General features: G+C 39.2%; 1 protein-coding gene across 2 annotated transcripts in view; it reads right to left on the bottom strand.

The window, feature by feature from the left end:
- L3mbtl4 (L3MBTL histone methyl-lysine binding protein 4) overlaps window positions 1-20046 on the bottom strand; it is a 343139-nt gene that overhangs the window by 275962 nt on the left and 47131 nt on the right. For both annotated transcript variants that reach the window (XM_090353483.1, XM_090353484.1), the window contains exon 2: window positions 1178-1260. The gene's annotated coding sequence lies outside the window, so the exon portion shown is untranslated. The remainder of the gene's footprint in view (window positions 1-1177; window positions 1261-20046) is intronic.

Below are 20046 nucleotides of genomic sequence, written 5' to 3'. Positions count from 1 at the left end.
ATACTGTAACAATATGAGATAACCAAGGGACAACAAAAGAGATGAGAAATAACAGTACATTAAGAACAACAATCACACATTATATGGCTCTTGTTTTTATATCCTGGAGGTCCTTTCATCCAGCCTCATCCTATATGGCCTTATGTATCTAGGTTTTGCCATTTTGCAAACCTCTGCTAGGAGAGTCCAAGGTTTATACTAATTACAACAAATGAGGGAAACCATTTTTTTGTTTTTTGTTTTTTTGTGAGGCTTTTTGTTTCTATGTATGTTGTACCAAGGAATCAAATCCAGGCTTCGTGCATGCAGGGCTAGCACTCAACCACTAGCCCAAACTCCCAGCCCCCATCTGTTTGGTTTTTGTTTTGTTTAAAGTAAAACACAATTACAGGCCAGATTGTGCAAACCTGTAATCACAGCTACTCAGGAGACACAGATAGAGAGGAAGGAGGTTCCAAGCCAGCTGGGAAAAATGCTAGTGAAACATCATCTCAATCAGTATGCTGGATGTGCTGGCACATGCCTGTGGTCAGAGCTGTGTAGGGGCCAGGACCATAGGCGGAAAGACCGAGGTCAGAGGGTGCAAACATGCAGAAGCAAATAATGCAAAAAAGTTAAGTAAAAGGAATTTCTTTTCAAAAGAGTTGGGAGTGTGGTAAAGCATGATGCTCTGAGCTTAAAGCACACATAGACAGACAGATGCACACACACACACACACACACACACACACACACACACACACACACACACACCAGCCTGGTCACTCCTTGCCCACTGTAGCCTCACTCCCACCACTGTAATGTCATTGTCACAAGCTGAAATCTTCACCAGAGCCATACTAATGCCAGCGCCATGTCCTTCAAATTCAGAACTGTGTGCTAACTATCCCAGGACAATAACAAGACACTAACAAGCATACATCCAGTGTCCAGTGACATTTCATACTATTGCCTGCCAACCAAAAACAAAAAAAAATCACCATTGCTCTTCTAGCCCCTAATATAATAACAAAGCAATGGAGACAGAAATGGGATTCCTCATACCTTGGATTTATCTCACAAAGAAAATAGGTATTCTGGTTTTGCCCTTTATCTGTGATAAAATGATTGCTTTCTTGTTAGCTGAGCTGACCCAAGCAGTTAGGATCCCACCACCCTACTCAGCCACTGTACTCACATAGTCTGAAAGTCCACCAGTGTCAAGAAGAAAGATGCTTGATAAGAGGTGTCTATCAGTTATGCGAGATAGAGAACAGCCATCTGAAACACAGAAATGAGAAAAACATTACCCAATTATATGATCCTTCTCCAGCATGTTAATAAAAAGTCATTACCATTCTTGGAGCAGTGTGCTAGTGGCTCACACCTGTAATCCTATGTTCCAAGAAGGTGTAGATCAAGAAGTTGATTGAGGTTCAAGGCCAGTCTGGGGAAAAAATATTCTCAAGAACTCCATGTCAACAGAAAAACCTCGGCATGATGCCATATGCCTTTCCTTCCTACTACGGCAGGAAGTGTAGGACTGAGGTTAAACTCAGCCTAGGCAAAAAGCAAGACCTAATCTCAAACATCACCAAAGCAAAACAGGCTAGAAACTGGCTCAATTGGTAAAACCAGCCTAGCAAGCCTTAAGCCCTGATGTCAAGGCCCATTATTGCAAAAAATATTTGAAATAAGATGTCTATGGAGCAGAGTAATCATTCTGATGAACCAAGTATGACTATCAGTAGAGCAATTACTCAAATGCAATTCACATTGAAGTTTTTTTAACAACTGATGTATGTTGTTCCACAAAATTTACCAGCCCTGTATCATCTATCAACCTCATGTTTTAGGATCATACATCCAACTACCTCATTGGCTTATTATCTACCTGAACAAAGACCTTCTAAATATTGTGAATGCCGGCTCTAGTGGCTCCCACCTATAACCCTAACTACTTAAGAGGCTCAGGGCTAAAAGTTGAGGTTCCAAGCCAACCCAGGGAAGGCAAATCTGTGAGACTCTTATGTCTAATCAATCAACACAAAGCCTGAAGTTAGAAGCATGGCTAGAGTGGTAGCTTTGGGTGCAAAAAGTCAAACAAGATCAGGAAGCCCTGAGTTGAAGCCCAAGTACTGGCTCAAAAGAAAAGAAAAGAAAAATACTAGGAACATAAATTTACCCCCAACTGAGGCCCTCGTTTCCTCTTACACAGGACCACTCAGGACTCTGTCTCTGTCTCTCTCACCCCCTTCCCTTTCTTCCTCTCTCCCTCCCTCCCTCTCTCTCTCTGATGACAATATCGCCCCCACTCTCTGGTGATCGCTGTCCATGACAACTGGCTACCTATTAGCCGACAGCTGACCTTTCCCTTGTTAGACTGTGTGGTGCTAAAGCATATGAGACCAAAGGGCAAGAGATTTACAACAGAACAAAACGTATACACATAAGACCATATAGTATGACGCTGAATGAAAGGACTTCCAGGATATAGAAACAAAAGAATGAGTGATTGTTGTCCTTAATGTATTAAGTTATCTCTCATCTCTTTTGTTGTCCCTTCGTTATCTCATATTGTTACAGTGTTTCACCTTGTTATCTGATGTACTGTATATATGCTTATTTGGTTATTTGAAATAGGATAGAGAAGGGGGAAAAACAAGATGAGGGGCTGGGGGGGGAGGGAAATGGGGACCATGACATGAGAAAGGGTATCAATGTATGTGAAGTAATGCACCCTCTGTCTGGTGAATACAATGTAACCCTTCTATTAATTACAATAAAAAGTATATGGGGAAAAAAAAGAAAGTGGAGGTGGAAATCCATGTGCGCCTTGCACAGACCATCTGCTCTTTTGCAGCCTCAGGTTTTCAATGGTCCTCAGCGTCCAAGTGCCTTGACTACTCCCTGCACCTACCTTTTCAACCTATATACTGTTCATTTTTGTGAGTCAAAGAGACTTCAGCTCGGTCAGAAAAGCCTTCCCGAAAGTCCCTGAATGTCTTACCTACGCTCCACAGTCCTAAGGCACGCTTCTGACATAGCACTTAACACTTCAGGTTGTCGTTTTGTATGTGAGGAGATATTGCTCCTTAAGACAAAGCCTTCCCATTATCTGCATTATACCTGGCTTACAGCAGACTCAGTACACATTTACTGAGCTGAGCTACATATACGTGTCTCCTTGCATTACATGGATCCTCAGAGCCTTTCCAGTCAAATGGATATCAGTTCTGGAACCCTATCTTATGTCTAAAATGTTGTAGGATCCCAGAGAACATCGTTCTCAGATTGGACTCCTGTCTTTTTCTTTCCTTAAAATACAAAAAAAAAAAAACCAATCAAATTCCTCATACCTATTGCTTCTAGTCAGATAATGTTTGTGTTCTTAAGTCAGATAATGTTTGTATTTACTGAATTCGGTAACGCTGCACTCATTTTGTAGGATATAAATAGAGTTTATCAGGCCTAGCTTCTTCTAATGCTGCAGAGATCTATGCAAAATGAGTAGCTTAAATTTGCTGCCTTGAGGAAAATGATAGTGCACCAGACATAAGCCTTGCCAAGGCTGGCTTGCCTTTCATGATGAATTGTACCCCATGGCTTGTCAAACAGAAATCATCTGCTACTGACTTCGAGATGGTCTCCCTTGCTAATCCTTGGTAATTACCTTAATGACCTGTTTTGCTTACAATGATAAGGAAGCCTAAATTTATCATGATATATATCAAGAACAAAATGAAATTTCTATACCAAGCAATAGAATTAGCACACAATTTTATAGCAGCTGAATTCCTATAAGATTCAGAAATAATAAATCAAAAGCATGAAAGGCATTTAAAAATCTATATTTTATTTTGTTACCAAACAATGATGCATAGGCAATGAGTAATACTGGATAGGTAGACAATGTGACACACAGAAAAAAACAGACTTTTAGGGAGGTTTTGTATAGTCTCTCATGGTGCTACTTCACAACAGACTCCAACCAACAGAACATAACACTTCTTTTTTGTGCCCGTACTGGGACTTGACCTCAGGATCTGGGAGCTCTTCCTCACTTTTTTCACTCAAAGATGGCATTCCACCACTTGAGCAATAGCTCCATATCTGTTTTTTTTCTTTTTCTTTTTTTATTAATTAGAAATTAGTGCAATAGATATTATTCTGCCTGGGATGGCTTCAAACCACGATCCTCAGATCTCCTGAGTACTTACCTACTATTATAAGCATTATCTACTAGTGGCTGGCAAAACATTTATTTTGAAAGGAACTAATGTGCTACTATAAATCCACTACCAAAATACACATCATTCTTACTGTCCCTGATACACGACCTACTCCTAAGGAGTCCAAATGTTATACCAGCTACATAGCTTTTTGCTGAGTTTTAAAGAAATTCAAAACTTCTTTAAGTCAAGAATGAATATATTAAATTACATAAGGAAGTAATGAGGTCTACTATCCAGAGGAAGAAAAAGCAAATGGCATTTTGTTTTTGTAATACCATTCAAGCACTAACTAGACAATACAGAGAAGACATTTCCATCTGTAAAGATGAGTAAAGTAGAGGATTTTTTAATTGTCATTTGATTGGTTGACTGGTTGGTTTGGTGGAAATAAGGCTTGAACTCAGGGCCTCATGATCTTGCTCAGCTTGGAACTTTACCACTTGAGCCATGCCTCCAGCCCAGCTTTTTCCCCGTTATTTTGGAGATGGAGTCTTGAGAACTTTTCTGCTTGGATTGGCCTCAAACTGTAATCAACCAGGTCACAGTCTCCTGAGTAACTAGGATTACGGGCTTGGGATACCTGTATCTGGCTCTAAATAATATTTTATATGAAAGTAAAACAAAACAAAAGACAACCAATCTGTAATATGTAAATCATTTGTGTTCTATGGAAAGCTGGAAATGTTGTGTTTGTTTTTCAACATAATCTTCTTAGTCAGAGAAGTTTCAGTTCCCACGCTGCTAAACACTTGTCTCCCTGCCCTTTCCTAGTTAAGAAGACAAATTCAAATTCTCAATGAAGGCACTTAGACATTTCCAATTTCTCTGACTAAAGAATAATTACTATAAATAAAATAACTTGTTGCTTATATCCCAGTGCTATTTATGACACTCACATGGGTGCAGGTAATTTGTAGTTAAAAAACAAAAGGTCTTGCAGGATCGCAGTTCAAAGCCAGCCCAAGCACAGGCGAAATCTGTGAGACTCTACTCTCCAATTAACCACCAGAAAAACACTGGAAGTAATGCTGTGGCTCAAGTGGTAGAGTGCTAGCATTGAGCTGAAGAGTTCGGACAGCACCCAGGCTTAGAGTTCAAGCTACATGACGGACAAAAAAAATTTAAAAAAAAAAAGAAAAAGCTTTATCAGACATCCTAGGAAGGGAAGTAAGCACATGAGCCAGCAGAGCTCTGCTTCTTCCTCTCCTTTTGCCTCTGCCCCCCTAAATGTCCCAGGTTCAACAAGAAATTACTTGGCATGTACAAAAAAGAAACGTACAGCAAGCCAGACATTGGGGCTTACATCATTAATTCTAACTACTCCAGAGGCTAATACCTCAGAATCCGAGTTCCAAACCAGCCCAGGCAGACAAGTACTCAAGACTCATATCCAATTAAGCAGCAAAATAGTGTCCAGCGAGTGTCACTCAAGAGATAAAGTACAATCTGTGAACAAGCAAGGTAAGTGAGTTCAAGCCCCAGTGTAAGAATAAAGAGAAGGAGGAAGACAAGGATAAGAAGGAGGAGGAGGAGGAAGATGAGTATAAGGAGGAGGAGGAAAAAGAAGAGGAGAAGGAGGAGGAGGAGGAGGAGGAGGAGAAGGAGGAGGGGGAGGAGGAGGAGGGGGAGGAGCAAGAATAACAAGGAGCATATCCACTAACAAGAAACTCAGGCGTATTATTAAAAACTACAACATGGCAAGGGAGTTCCATGTCCAACAGTCAGTACATAAAAGAGTCTACCTGACTCTAAGACATTAGAGAACTTAAAATAAATTTGACATCAAAATGCAGAATACAAATGCCTGATTACTGCACTGATTCTTCCCACACTTTAAAAATGTTATCAGACTAAAGTTTTTCATGAGCTGACACTCAATGTGAACAGAGAAAAGTGACTGGTGTCTGAATAAATGAATAAGCAATTACAACCGAATGCATATTGGCAACTGAGGCATGAACTGAACAACAGCTAGCACTGCCTGAGTGATTATGTGTTAGACACAGTAATGGTCCTGAATTCAGTTGCCAAGTCTAACAACCCATAACATGAAGGCTAGCCCCCACCCCAGTCATTTTACATAGGAGAGAACACTTGCAGAAGAAAGGCTACAAAACAATGCCAGCATCATTCTTAAAAAAACATGTGCAAATAGAAACTTGTATTTGACAAGGAAGCCAAAGATATACAGTGGAACAGACACAGTCTATTCAATTCTTGGTGCTGGCAAAACTGGGCAGCCACATGCAGAAAACTAAAAATTGACCCTAGCCTTTCACCATACACAAGCATTAACTCAAAGTGGATCAAAGACCTCAACGTCAGACCGGAAACTGTGAAATTGCTACATGATAATGTAGGAGAGACACTGGAACTCATAGGCACAGGCAAAAGATTCCTGAACAGAATCCCAGGGTCACAACAGATTGGAGAGAGACTCGATAAATGGGACTATCTAAAAATAAAAAGTTTCTGTACAGATAAAAACATAGTTGCAAAAGTAGAGAGACAGCCAACCAACTGGGAAAAGATATTCACCAATAATACATCTGACAAATGCTTAATATCCAGTACCTACAGGGAACTCAAGAAACTAATCCCCCCAAACCCAACAAACCATTCACTAAATGGGCAAGGGAACTAAAGAGAGACCTGTCAGAAGAAGAGATTAAAATGGCAGAAAAGCATATGAGAAAATGTTCATCATCTATGGTCATAAAGGAAATGCAAATAAAAACAACCCTAAGATACCACCTTATCCCAACAAGAATGGCCAAGATTTTGAACTCAGACAATGACAGTTGCTGGTGGGGTTGTGGAGAAAAAGGAACCCTACTACACTGCTGGTTGGAATGCAGACTAGTTCAGCCACTCTGGAAAGCAGTGTGGAGGTTCCTTAAAGAACTGAAAATAGACCTTCCCTACCATCTCGCCATACCACTTCTGGGCATCTATCCTGAACATCATGACCCAAGATATTATGAGGACACCTGCTCAGCTATGTTCATCTCTGCACTATTCGCAATAGCCAGGCGATGGAAACAATCCAGATGCCCTACTGCAGATGAATGGATACAGAAAATGTGGTATATATATGCAATGGAATTCTACGTAGCCAACAGACAAGATAAAATAATGGCATTTGCAGGGAAGTGGATGAATCTAGAACGAATCATGTTGAGTGAGACAAGTCAAGACCTAAGGAACAAAAGGTGCATGGTATCCTTAATATGTAGGTATTAAATCCAAAGAGTACAAGAGCGAGGACTCAATAACTGCATACCCAAAGCTATGGACATGGTAATGGAAATATAAACCTAACTATATAGACATAAAAACCTATGGCTCGATAGACATAATATTTTATTTCATAAATTAATATGTTTCTATGACATACAAATTCTTAGCCTAATTTTGATTAGAGATTCCCTTCTTGAACACTTGTTTGTCAAACTTGTCATTTAAAATATGATGGAAAAATCAACGTTAATAAATTTTTAATATAAAATAACATGTGCATCCTGGTGCTGTGGCTCACACCTGTATAATCCTAGTTACTCAGGAGGCTGAGATCTGAGGATCCCGGTTCAAAGCCTGCCTGGGGAACTAAAGTCCATGAGACTCTTATCTCCAATTAACCACAGGAAGTGGCACTGTGGCTCAAGGGATAGAATGGTATCCTTGAGCTGAAGAGCTCAATGACAATGCCCAGGCCCCGAGTTCAAATCCCAGGACAGCCAAAAATAAAAAACATGTGAAACTATAGCTCTTATAGATACAACTAGTGTTAGTCATTGAAACTTACCCAGTCAGTAAAAGAATCTAAGTTAATGGCCGGGAGTTTGACCCAGTGGTAGAGTGCCTGCCTAGCATGCACGAAGACCCAGGTTTGATTCCTCGGTACCACATACATAGAAAAAGCCAGAAGTGGTGCGGTGGCTCAGGGTAGAACACTAGCCTTGAGAAAAGTCCAAGGACAGTGCTTAGGCCCTGATCAAGCCCAGGACTGGCAAAAAAAAGTCTTTCTGACTTTTGTTATCTGATATATTTTATATGTACTTAATTGGTTATTTGAAATTGGATAGGGAAGGGGGGAAATCAAGATAAGCGGGAGAAGGGTGGGAGGGAAATGGGGACCATGTCATGAGAAAGGGTATCAATGTTTGTGAAGTTATGCACCTTCTATCTGGTGAATATAATGTATCCCTTCTATTAATCACAATAAAAAATATTTAAAATGTTTTTTAAAAAAGAATCTAAGTTAGAAAGGGACACCCAGTTTCCCCCGAACTTACCTGCACACTTACGTTGTAATGCAGTTGCAACAGGGCATTCAGGGGATTTTGTATTGCAGCACTGAGATCTGCCCTGGGGGGGTCTCTTAATTGTTAGGCAAGTTCTCTACGATTTGAGCCATGTTCTGAGTCCTTTTTTTTATTTTTATTTTTTATTATCGAGGTAATGTATAGAGGGGTTACAGTTACATTTGCCAGATAGTGGATGCATCATTTCTCCCATATTGATACCCCTTCTTGTGTTTTTGTCCCCATTTCCATGAGCCCTTTTTGTGTTGGTGTTTGAGTTACTTTTCAAATATGATCTCCAGCTTTGGGACCAGGATCAGCTTCAGATTGCAATCTCCTTCCTTATACCTCTGGCATAGCTAGGATTATATTGATTTGTTTACTTGGGGTCTCACTAACTTTTTCTGCCAAGATTGACCTCAAGACAAAATCCACCCAATTCTTGTATCCTGAGTGACTAGGATTCCAGGCATGAACCACTGTTCCTGGCCACTGTACTGTTTCTTTCTTTTAAAAACAATCTTATCTGTATTATTCACTTGGAAATTTAAAACATTAGTAGTTAATTATGCATTAACTGTGCACTCACACACATCGTCCAAGAATAACATGACATAGGAGTCCTACGATTCTGAAACTAGGCATGCTCTAAACAGATACTTTACCACACATACACATAAATTGGGTCCTTTCCAACACCAGTGCTATTAACTAAATTAAATGACCAGACATTGAACCCTTCCTTTCTCTGTCACACATATTTACACATACTCTTACACACACACACCATTAATTACTGAAGTTCTACCAAAAATAAAGGTCGCAGAGTGTGAGGACAAGAACACCTAACACACTGAATGTCCAGGTCTTGACTTTTCAATACCATTCTCTCCTAAAGGAATTGAGGCTTCCTTGGATGGACGAGTGAAATCCACGCTTGAGATAACACAGAGAAATTTGCAAAGGAGGTTGCATGGAGGACCATCTGAAGTTCATGTAGGAGCGCTGTTGTCACAACCAGTGACATCAGTTGGGTTTTCCAAAACAGACACTACGTGAAGCATACATGTGTATCCATTCCCACACATGGTCATGTAAGCCAGCACTTGCTGAAGCTTGAGAGGATTCTGACATGAATCAGGTAGACGCTGTGTCCACCTACAACTCTATTGTTTCTAGACACACAGAAAAACTCCAGCACCTGTGCAAAATGCACAGTGTACACAGTGGGATGTGTGCCAAAAAGTGTGACAAGATCCTAGTCCCATCAATAAATGGGTAACTTATGGCATATGAAAACTATAGTACTACATGGCATTGAAATTGAGTTGGAGTGACATATCTTCTATCATGAATAAATATATATTTGAACCAAAAGAGCAAAAGTCTGGATGCCCTATGACATCCATCATGCATGTCATGTTAGCTTTCAGACACAGTCACCTTCAATCAGAATAAAAAATACAGCCGTGTCTGCCAACAACAACAGAACAATATGGTATCTTGGGAAGGGTAAAGACAAATGGCTTTGGGGACAGCAGATCTGAATGAATGAATAAATCAAAAATGCTTCCTTTCTTTCAGTAAACAGATTCTAAATACTAAAATGATGAAAGCCTGAATGGCCTATATAGAGTTGTTCACTTTCTTTATCTCTACTCCACATTGCATATTGAAAATATACGTAATAAAAATTCTTCTTGTGGGAAAAATTGGAGAAATTAACCCATTTCTTCAAATTGGCTTTTGTAAGGATTTCAGGTGCTCATGAATTATTACCATGAAATAAGTGTGTCTGGGAGTCCTGCATCCCTGGATTCAACCAAACACAGATCATAAATTCTGGAGAGAACGTTCCAGAAAGTCACACAAAGTAACGCTTGGTTTTTGGTTTTTTTTTTTTGTCATGTCAAGCACTACTCTGAGCCCACAGAAGTGGTGATGTATATGTGCTAGAGTTGCTGTGAAGGATATGGACAGGTTATATGCAAATTCCACATCATTTCATATAGAGGCTGCGGATCAAAGGAGTGGCTCTATCCATGGCCTTATGGGTAAAATAAGGGACACAAACCCTAAGGGATAACTTTACTCTTTTTAAATCAGTCATTTGATAGAACTTCTAGAGGGCTGGCAGAACTTTCTGGAACACTTGAGGGAAGCAACAGCAACAACCATCTTCATCATCTCTGTACCACTCAATGCAACCCAGCAGTGAAAGGAAAGCCAGCACTTGCTTAGCTACAAAGTTCTACCCTCACCTAAGAGTTGCATCTCTAAAAAGAAGTTGCTACTTCCGCTGGCTACATGGAGTCTTTTGTATGTTCAGTTCATATAAGGACATGAAATCCGTGTGTCAGTGAGAAAGCATGCCAATAAATCATTTGCTTGTGTTTACCTGATTGCAGAGCTACAGCTACAACGGAGGATGTAGTTAGTGGAACTGAGGCCCAAGTGACAAAGAGCCAGCTTTGAGTGTAAAAGCTGAGTAAGAGCATGAGGCCTTGAGTTCAATCTCCAGTAACAACACAAAAAGAAAAAGAAAATGATATGTAAGACTGATGACACAACCCATTTCCTACCTCACTGAGGAATACAGATAACACTCATTATCACACATTTCTAACAAATGCCACAGAATTCCTGCTGGAATTCAATGTCCCTTATATCACAAAGCCTGTTCAGTTAATCAGCTTTCAGGGATATCTTTAATTCACTGGCACTTGGATCATGGTATTTGGCATTGCTGCCTAACATGGCACATGACACTCACTGAACACCTTGGAAACTTATTTGCAGAAATAAAATCAAACCATTTTGTTATTCAAGCATGTCTCTGCTATAAGCATTTCAGGGTAGGATCAAATCTTGGTGAAATTCTGTTAACAGAATTTTCACCAGGATTGTGGAAAAGTAGTGTTGCAGATACAAAGAAGACAAGAAGTTCATGCTGGAGGAATGGAAAAGCCAGTCACAAATACCAGGTGTGACTGTAGCTTGCTGGATGAGACCAAGGTGAAGCTTGACTCACTCTAAATAGAGTGCACAACTCTTATGGACAATTAGACACATATTGGAATATGTTCTCTCAAATTAAACTATAAGACACAAGATGGAAGATGGAGGAAATGTCAGTGTATAGCTTCAGCAATTTCTAGATGCTGGTTACATACTGGTTACAAGCAACCAGTACTCAGATCAAGAACCAGAATACTGATGTTTACCCATCCAAGGGTAATCAACTTCTAACCCAACAGATTATTCACCTCATTTTATGTGCTGTACAGATGGGATTTATACCTTACGTTTTCTAGGCCGGTTTCTTTTGCTCACATATAATGGCATTCATTCATACTGTTGCACAAATGTGGAGACAATCCACTCCTAGTTATGTAGCACTGTATGATGTATAAAATACTCTTCTACCTCTCTACTGGTGAGTACTGGGGTAATTTCCCATATATGGGAATCCTGTGGTTGCATGAGTCAATTTGAATAATTCAGGATTATCGTAATCACCCTGTCTTAAAACCAGCTGATTAGCAAGCTCAATTCTCTTCCCATGCTCTATTTCCAAGTTCTCAAGCTACAGGGAAGAGGAAATAGACATTTTTTTGGGGGGGGGCATGATCTTCCTCCAAAAGCAGACGCACATATTTTAAAAAATGTATTTAAAACTCAGGATATAAGCATTTTCTATCACAATAAACCAATTTAGATTTTTCCTTTCTAGAAAACTTTCATTTCTTAACATGATTTTTCTAACTAGTAAAACTTACAACTACTAAGCATAAAAATATCACCTATATTAATTTATTTGTATTTATGTTACATGTTAGGGGATACAGAAATGCAAACTAGACTGGCAAAATTTGCTTTAGTGGTCAGTTAAGTAAATTCAGAGGGAAAGGGAGACTAGAAAAAAAAATGTATTACGCAACAAAAGAAGAGAAGAGAAAGAAACAAGCAAGACCAAAGCAGCCCCATACCAGAAGCTTTGGATTCTTTATTCTCATTGGGTGAGAAAGTGAATTCATAAACCACGTGCATGGTTTGGAAATAAAAACCTAGCTTCAACAACTCCATCGGGAGCCAAGCAAAGCTCATACCATTTAGATTAAACTTTCACTTACTGGTGTAGACAATAAGATTGACCAGGACTTGCTCAGTATAGACTGATGGAAAATAATCACCAGGAAAAAAATCAGTAAGCAAAACCTGTATTTGCCACATGTAATGGGAGCCCTCTTCCCCTTGTGTCTCCAGCCCACAAGGTAGAAAACCTAAAGGTGTTACAGCAACAATATCCTACAGCAATACCTAGCAACATGACAACATGCAATGCTCTTGCAACTTGCAGGAAGATGAACTGTATACAGGGAACTCAACAATGTGAGAGTCAGAAGAAGCAAAACACACAGAAGGAACTTCCAGGAAGTATTCACAAGAAAAGAGGCTTTGAGGGATATTTACAAGTGTTTATTAATTCATAAAAAGGGAAGACTACATGTGACAAGAACAGAATATTGATCAAACCATTTTCATTTGTTTGGTTATTTGCCTGGTTATTCATGGGTTTATTTATTTAGTATTGAATCTGGGACTAAAGCTGATGCTGTATCATTTGAGCCACAGCTCCATGTCCAGCTTTTTGCTGGCTAACTGGAAACTCATAGACTCTTCTATCTGGACTGGCTTTGAACCATTTTCATGATAATTCAGGCTCCTACATAAAGAGGATTACGGAAATGAGTTACGAGCCCTCAGCTTCAAATCTTTTCTTTAAAAAAAGAAAAAGGAAATTTGAGGCAGGATCTGCTGGCCACAACTATCATCCCAGCTATTCAAGAAGCAGAGGCATGAAGCTAGTGGGATCCTACGTCAAAATACAAAATGCAAGCAAAGGCTAGGGGCCTAGCTCAACAGATACAGTCTTTGCCTAGCAAAGGCTAGACTCTGGGTCTAGCCTGCAAAGAAATAAATTTAAACAAGAAGGAAATCTGAAAATGTAGTACATAGAACAATATGGTAAACATACCTTTTCAAAAGTGAAAGTTAATAAAAGAATTGAGAAGATGGCAGCAGTTCAGGGGGAGACTTACTGAGCTCCTGCCAAGATTCATGTCCTGGCAGTGCAGGAGACAGTCCTCTACCAGAAACTGATCCTAAGTAAGCTTTAGGACCACAGAGAACTCAGACAAAGAGGAAAAAAAGGAAGAATACCAGCATGGAAAGAGACCTTGGAGCTCCGCCACAGAGCGGCCAGGGAGACAAAGTCTCTTCTGAATCAGAGCAGAGAAAGCACTCCACAGCAGTGCAGACCCGCCAACTGCAGACAGAGCCACACAGAGCCTGGGCGAGCCCAGAGCCGACACCCAGCCGTGCATGGACCTGCAAGCTTCATGGAACCGGAGAATCCAGCAATTTGTGAGTACATCCGAGAAGAAGTTTCCACTTCTGCTCCATTGGGAGGGAGCCCTTCCCCCTGCAGCTGAGAGCAGTGCCATCTTGACTGCTGGCAAGAACACAGGCCAAAGCAATTGGAGCCTGAGAGGTGTTGCTCACAGTGCCATCTTTCTAAGTGGCAAAGGATTTCCCAGAGATCCCTTAGCCAGAAATCCAGTCCCAGCGCTGCTGAAGTCCAGACCCTGCGCCCACCGCAGACCTGGTAAACAAAGCCGCCTGCGGATCTTTCAGCTTTGTTTTACCAAACAAACAATATCTTCCGAAAACCCACAAAGCCAATTCACAAGAGAAAAAGACTTTGTGAAGTGTTTAGATCCCGAATTTATTGGAGACACAAGTTTCTTAACCTCTCCCCCCACCAAAAAAAAGAAAACAACTAAAGAATACCCTTTATCTTTTTTTTTTACCCCATTTAATTTGCATTTTTAAATGTTCTTATTTTTCACTTTGCCATTTAACCTACACCTTTTTTTCTAATGTTATGATTCATTCGTTTTTCTTTTTTTTCTTTTTTTCTCCTCTCTTTTCTTGCAATCCTGCTGTCACTGTGGTCATTCCTAGAAACACAATGACAGCTCTGGGTACAGTTTGAACAAAAACAATATCCATATTGATACAGTCACCTGCTTTTTAAACTCCGGGTCCTCAACCCTAGTATCTCTTGGGTAAGAACTCAGAACAGTGAGGAATCTCCCCTCACCTTTTCTTTTCTTTTTTTGTTTTTGTTTTTCTTTGTGTGTGCGTGTGTGTGTGTGTGTTCTGTTTTCTTTTATTTTGTTGATGTTTTGTTTCTTTTTTCTTTTTTTCTTTCTAAAATTGGTATCATTGAAATCCCCTATATCAACCTCTCTCTTTTCTATATATATTCTTCTTATTACTCTTCTTATTTTGATAAGTTTTATCTAAGTTCATCTAAACTTTTAGACAAATACTCTACCTGTCTATCACCTTAGGTCAGATATCCTTACACAATACCCTTTCTTCATTATTATAATATACTTACACTCCTGTATTATTCTTTTCCTACCTCCCTTGTCATCTTTCATATTATTTTTCTATCTCTGGTCCTCTGTTCATCCTTCAACTCTTATAATGCATGGATCTACATTTGATGCTTGTTGAGCAATGCTGTGTATCTAGGTGTTCGATTATACTCTAGGTCCAGAGGGACTTAATACAATAGAGATTGGATTGAGGGGCTTATTGTTTTGGCCATAAATAGGTCATCTGTGATTGTATTAGATTTGTATGTAAGTGTACAAAAAGAAAGACAGAGTGTTGTTACCAATCTAAAAGAGCTAATATCTATTGTCAGCCAACAAAAAGGTCTAGGTTGGTTATATCTGAAAATTTATAATCTTGTTTAGTATTAACACTGCTCCCATCTTCAAATGGGAAGAACAAGAAACTCAAGAAAAATGTCAAATCAAGGAATAGCATCTAACACCCAACATATACAGGCAATGGAGCAGTCAGTGGCAAATCTAGACGAGAGCATTCCAAGTGCTATACAAATACAATTGACAAACATCATTAATGAAAAATGTGAAAACATAAAGAAAGAGATAAGGGAGGAAGCCACAGCTAAACAAGAGGAAACCATAAACAAGGTGATATGTGAAAAAGGGGAAGCCATAAAGGAGGCCATAATAAAGGTATTTTCAAAGAAAAATGGACGAATTCATAGAATCCACAAACAAAAAGGTGACTGAACTCCAACAAATGTCCAAAGAGAATAAAGCTGCTGACCTAACCACTCAAATGGAAATCAAGGAGCTAAAGAAATCCATACATGATCTAAAACAAGAGATGCAAGGCATCAAAAATGAGCAATTAGAAGCAAGGGAGATGAAGAATGAAGTAGATAGCTTTGATAGCAGGTTAGACAATGCAGAAAAGAGAATTTCTGGGATTGAAGATAATTTAGTTGTTATACAAAAAGAACAGAAAATGAGTCAATTCAAATCTAGGAAATATAAGAAAACGCTACAGGAGGTCCAAGATACAATTAGGAAGCCTAATTTAAGGCTAATTGGTATTGAGGAGGGTCTAGAGAAAGAGGTCAATGGTATTGGAAATATACTTCAGGCTATCATCTCAGAGAACTTCCCAAACATCCAGAAGGGCAGGCCCATCCAGATACAAGAAGCTTTTAGAACCCCAAACAGACCTGACCAGAAAAGGACATCCCATCACCACATTATAATCCAAACTGGATCAATAGAGGCCAAAGATAGGATCCTAAAAGCAGTCAGGGAGAAGAGAACAATAAAGGCAAACCAATCAGAATAACCCCAGATTTCTCAGCAGAGACCATGCAAGCAAGAAGAGATTGGAATGATATATACCCTGCCCTGAAGTCATATAACTACCAGCCAAGAATACTGTACCCAGCTAAGCTGTCATTCATAACTGAGGGAACAATAAAAACATTCCATTCCAAGGAAAAGCTTCAACATAATGTAGCAACAAAACCAACACTACAGAAATTTATCAAAGATGTTCTACACATGGAAAACCAACACAAATGTAATACAGAGAAACCTGACTCTCAATGGACTTAACTCTCCAATTAAACGGCATAGATTATCTAGTGGATCAAAAAACAGGATCCATCATTCTGCTGCCTTCAAGAGACACATCTTACCCAAAAAAACAAACACCTTTTGAAAATGAGAGGTTGGAATAAACTCTATTAAGCTAACGGCCCCCATAAACAGGCTGTACTTGCCATCCTCTTATCAGATAAAATAGACTTCAAACTAAAATTAGTGAGAAGAGACAAAGAAGGTTACTACATACTACTAAAGGGATCTTTGCTCCAGGAGGACAAAACCATCCTAAATATCTACACACCGAATCCCGGAGCTCTGAACTTCATCAAGCAAACTTTACTTTCACTGAAACCATACATAGATCGAAACACAGTGATTGTCGGTGACTTTAATACACCACTCTCACCTATGGACAGATCAACAAGGCAAAAACTCAACAGAGAAACCTTAGAAATGAACAACTATATAGACCAACTAGATCTAACAGACATCTGCAGAATATTCCACCCAGCAACAACACAATATACGTTTTTCTCAGCAGCACATGGAACATTTTCCAAAATAGACCACATTTTAGGCCATAAAACAAAACTGGACAGATTCAGAAACCATGAAATTATTCCCTGTACTCTCTCAGACCACAAGGGCATCAAATTGGAACTGAACACACACCTCCACCAACGAAAACCCTGTAACTCTTGGAGACTGAACAACACATTGTTGAATAACCAATGGGTCATCAAAGAGATCAGAACAGAAATCCAACAGTTTATGAAATTTAACAATAAGGAGCACACAAAATACCAGCTCCTTTGGGACACAGCAAAGGCAGTACTCAGAGGAAAATTTATAGCTCTGAGTACCTACAATAACAAATTGGAAAAATCACAAACCAACAATTTAACGTGTCACCTTAAGCTCCTGGAAAAAGAGCAACAAACCAAGCCTAATCCCACTAGAAAGAAGCAAATTATTAAAATCAAAGCAGAATTAAATGAATTGGAATCCAAAAATCTATAGAAAGAATCAACAAAACAAGGAGTTGGTTCTTTGAAAGAATTAACAAAATTGATAAACCCTTAGCAAATCTTACCAAAAAAAAGAAGGGAGCATCCCAAAATGAACAAAATCACAGATGAAAATGGTAAAATCACGACAGAAATTATCAAGATCCAGAGCATCATGAGGTAATACTTCTCAAACCTTTATGCCAACAAATTTGAGAATCTAGAAGAAATGGATGAATTCCTAGCCAATATTAACATACCCAAACTGAACCAAGAAGAGCTAACCCAACTAAACAGGCCTATTTCAAGCACTGAAATAGAAATGGCAATAAGAGAACTTCCACCTAAGAAAAGCCCAGGGCCAGATGGATTCACAGCTGAATTCTATAAGGTCTTCAATGCAGAGCTCACACCAATACTCCTGAAGCTCTTCGGCGAAATTGAAAATGAAGGTTCTTTACCAAACTCATTCTATGAAGCCAATATAAGCAGACAGAGATTCATCAAAGAAAGAGAACTATAGACCTATTTCTTTGATGAACATTGATGCAAAACTTTTCAACACAATACTGGCCAACCGTCTACAACAACTTATCAAAAAAATTATACACTATGATCAAACAGGCAAAGCTGGTTCAACATATGCAAATCAATTAATATAATTCAACACATCAACAGGAGCAAGGACAAAAATCACATGATTGTCTCAATAGACGCGGAAAAGGCATTTGACAAGATCCAACACCCCTTCATGTTAAAAGCTCTGGAGAAACTAGGAATCCATGGAACATTCCTCATTATAATAAAGGCTGTGTATGACAAACCCACTGCTAGTATTATACTTAATGGCAAAAAGCAAAAGCCATTCCCTCTAAAATCAGGAACAAGACAAGGATGCTCACTCTCTTCACTCCTCTTTAACATAGTATTAGAATTCCTAGCCAGTGCAATAAGGCAAGAAGCATGCATAAAGGGGAACCAAATAGGGAAAGAGGAAGTAAAACTTGCTCTCTTTGCAGAGGACATGATCCTGTATTTAAAGAATCCTATAGACTCTACTCCCAAGCTCCTCGAGCTTTGGAAGGGAAGCAGGGTCTAAAATTAACCCTCAAAAATCAACTGCCTTCCTCTATGACAACAGTGAGAGGAATGAGGCAACAATCAGGAAAGCAACTCCTTTTGCAATAGCCTCAAAGAAAATAAAGTACCTAGGAATTAACTTAACCAAGAATGTAAAGGAATTTTTTTATGAAAACTTTAAAGTCCTGAAAAAGGAAATTAAAGCAGAACTGAGGAAATGGAAAAACCTCCCATGCTCCTGGATTGGAAGAATCAATATCGTGAAAATGACAATCTTGCCAAGGGCTATCTACAAATTCAATGCAATACCCATCAATATCCCAATGTCATTCTTTAAAGAAATAGAAGAGGCAATCCAAAATTTCATATGGAATAATAAAAGACCCCGTATAGCAAAAACACTTCTTAGCACAAAGAACACCGCACTCCAGTTAGAATGGCCAGGATCAAGAAAACTAATAACAACAGATGCTGGAGGGGATGTGGCCAGGAGGGATCTCTACTTCAGTGTTGGTGGGAGTTCAAACTCGATCAACCACTATAGAAAGCAATATGGCAGTGCCTCAAAAGACTAAACATAGAGCTCCCCTATGACCCAGCAATTCCACTACTTGGCACTTACCCAATCACCCAGAAACAAAGACATACTAAATCCACCAGCACAACAATGTTCATTGTAGCACTATTTACCATAGCAAAGATATGGAACCAACCTAGATATCCCTTAGTTGATGAGTGGATCAACAAGATGTGGTATTTATACACAATGGAATTCTATGCTGCTGTCAGAAAGAATGACATCGCCCCATTTGTTAGGAAATGGAAAGACTTAGAAAAGATCATATTAAGTGAAGTAAGCCAGACTCAAAGGAACTTAGGCTCAATGGTTTCCCTCATTTGTCATAATCAGTAGAAACCTTGGGCTCTCCTAGCACAGATTTGCAATAGAGCAAATTCTTGATACAAAAGGCCATATAGTATGACGCTAAATGAAAAGATCTCTAGGATATAGAAACATAAGCCATATAATGAATGATTGTTGTTCTTAAGGTACTATGTTATCTCTCATCTCTTTTGCTATCCCTTGGTTATCTCATATTGTTACAGTATCTCACTTTGTTACCTGATATATTGGATATATTTGTATTTGGTTATTTGAAATTGGATAGGAAAGGGGGGAAAACAAGATGAGGGGTGGGGGTGGGGGGATGGAAATGGGGACCAAGACATATGAAAGGGTATGCGAATTAATGCACAATCTATCTGGCAAATATCATGTAACCCATCTATTAATTACAATAAAAATATATGAAAAAAAGAATCGAATGTGGAAGTAATACTACAGAATAAAAGTTAGGAAGATAAGAATAAAATTCAGGAAAAAATGCAAAAGAGAAGGCTGGGGTACGGGAGCACAGCC

Source organism: Megascapheus bottae, chromosome 19, assembly GCF_031878675.1.
Source record: "Megascapheus bottae isolate mThoBot1 chromosome 19, mThoBot2.hap1, whole genome shotgun sequence".
In the NCBI taxonomy this organism is placed as follows: Eukaryota; Metazoa; Chordata; class Mammalia; order Rodentia; family Geomyidae; genus Megascapheus; species Megascapheus bottae.
The sequence above is the reverse complement of the archived record's forward strand: the minus strand, read 5'-3'. Positions and strand labels throughout refer to the sequence as shown.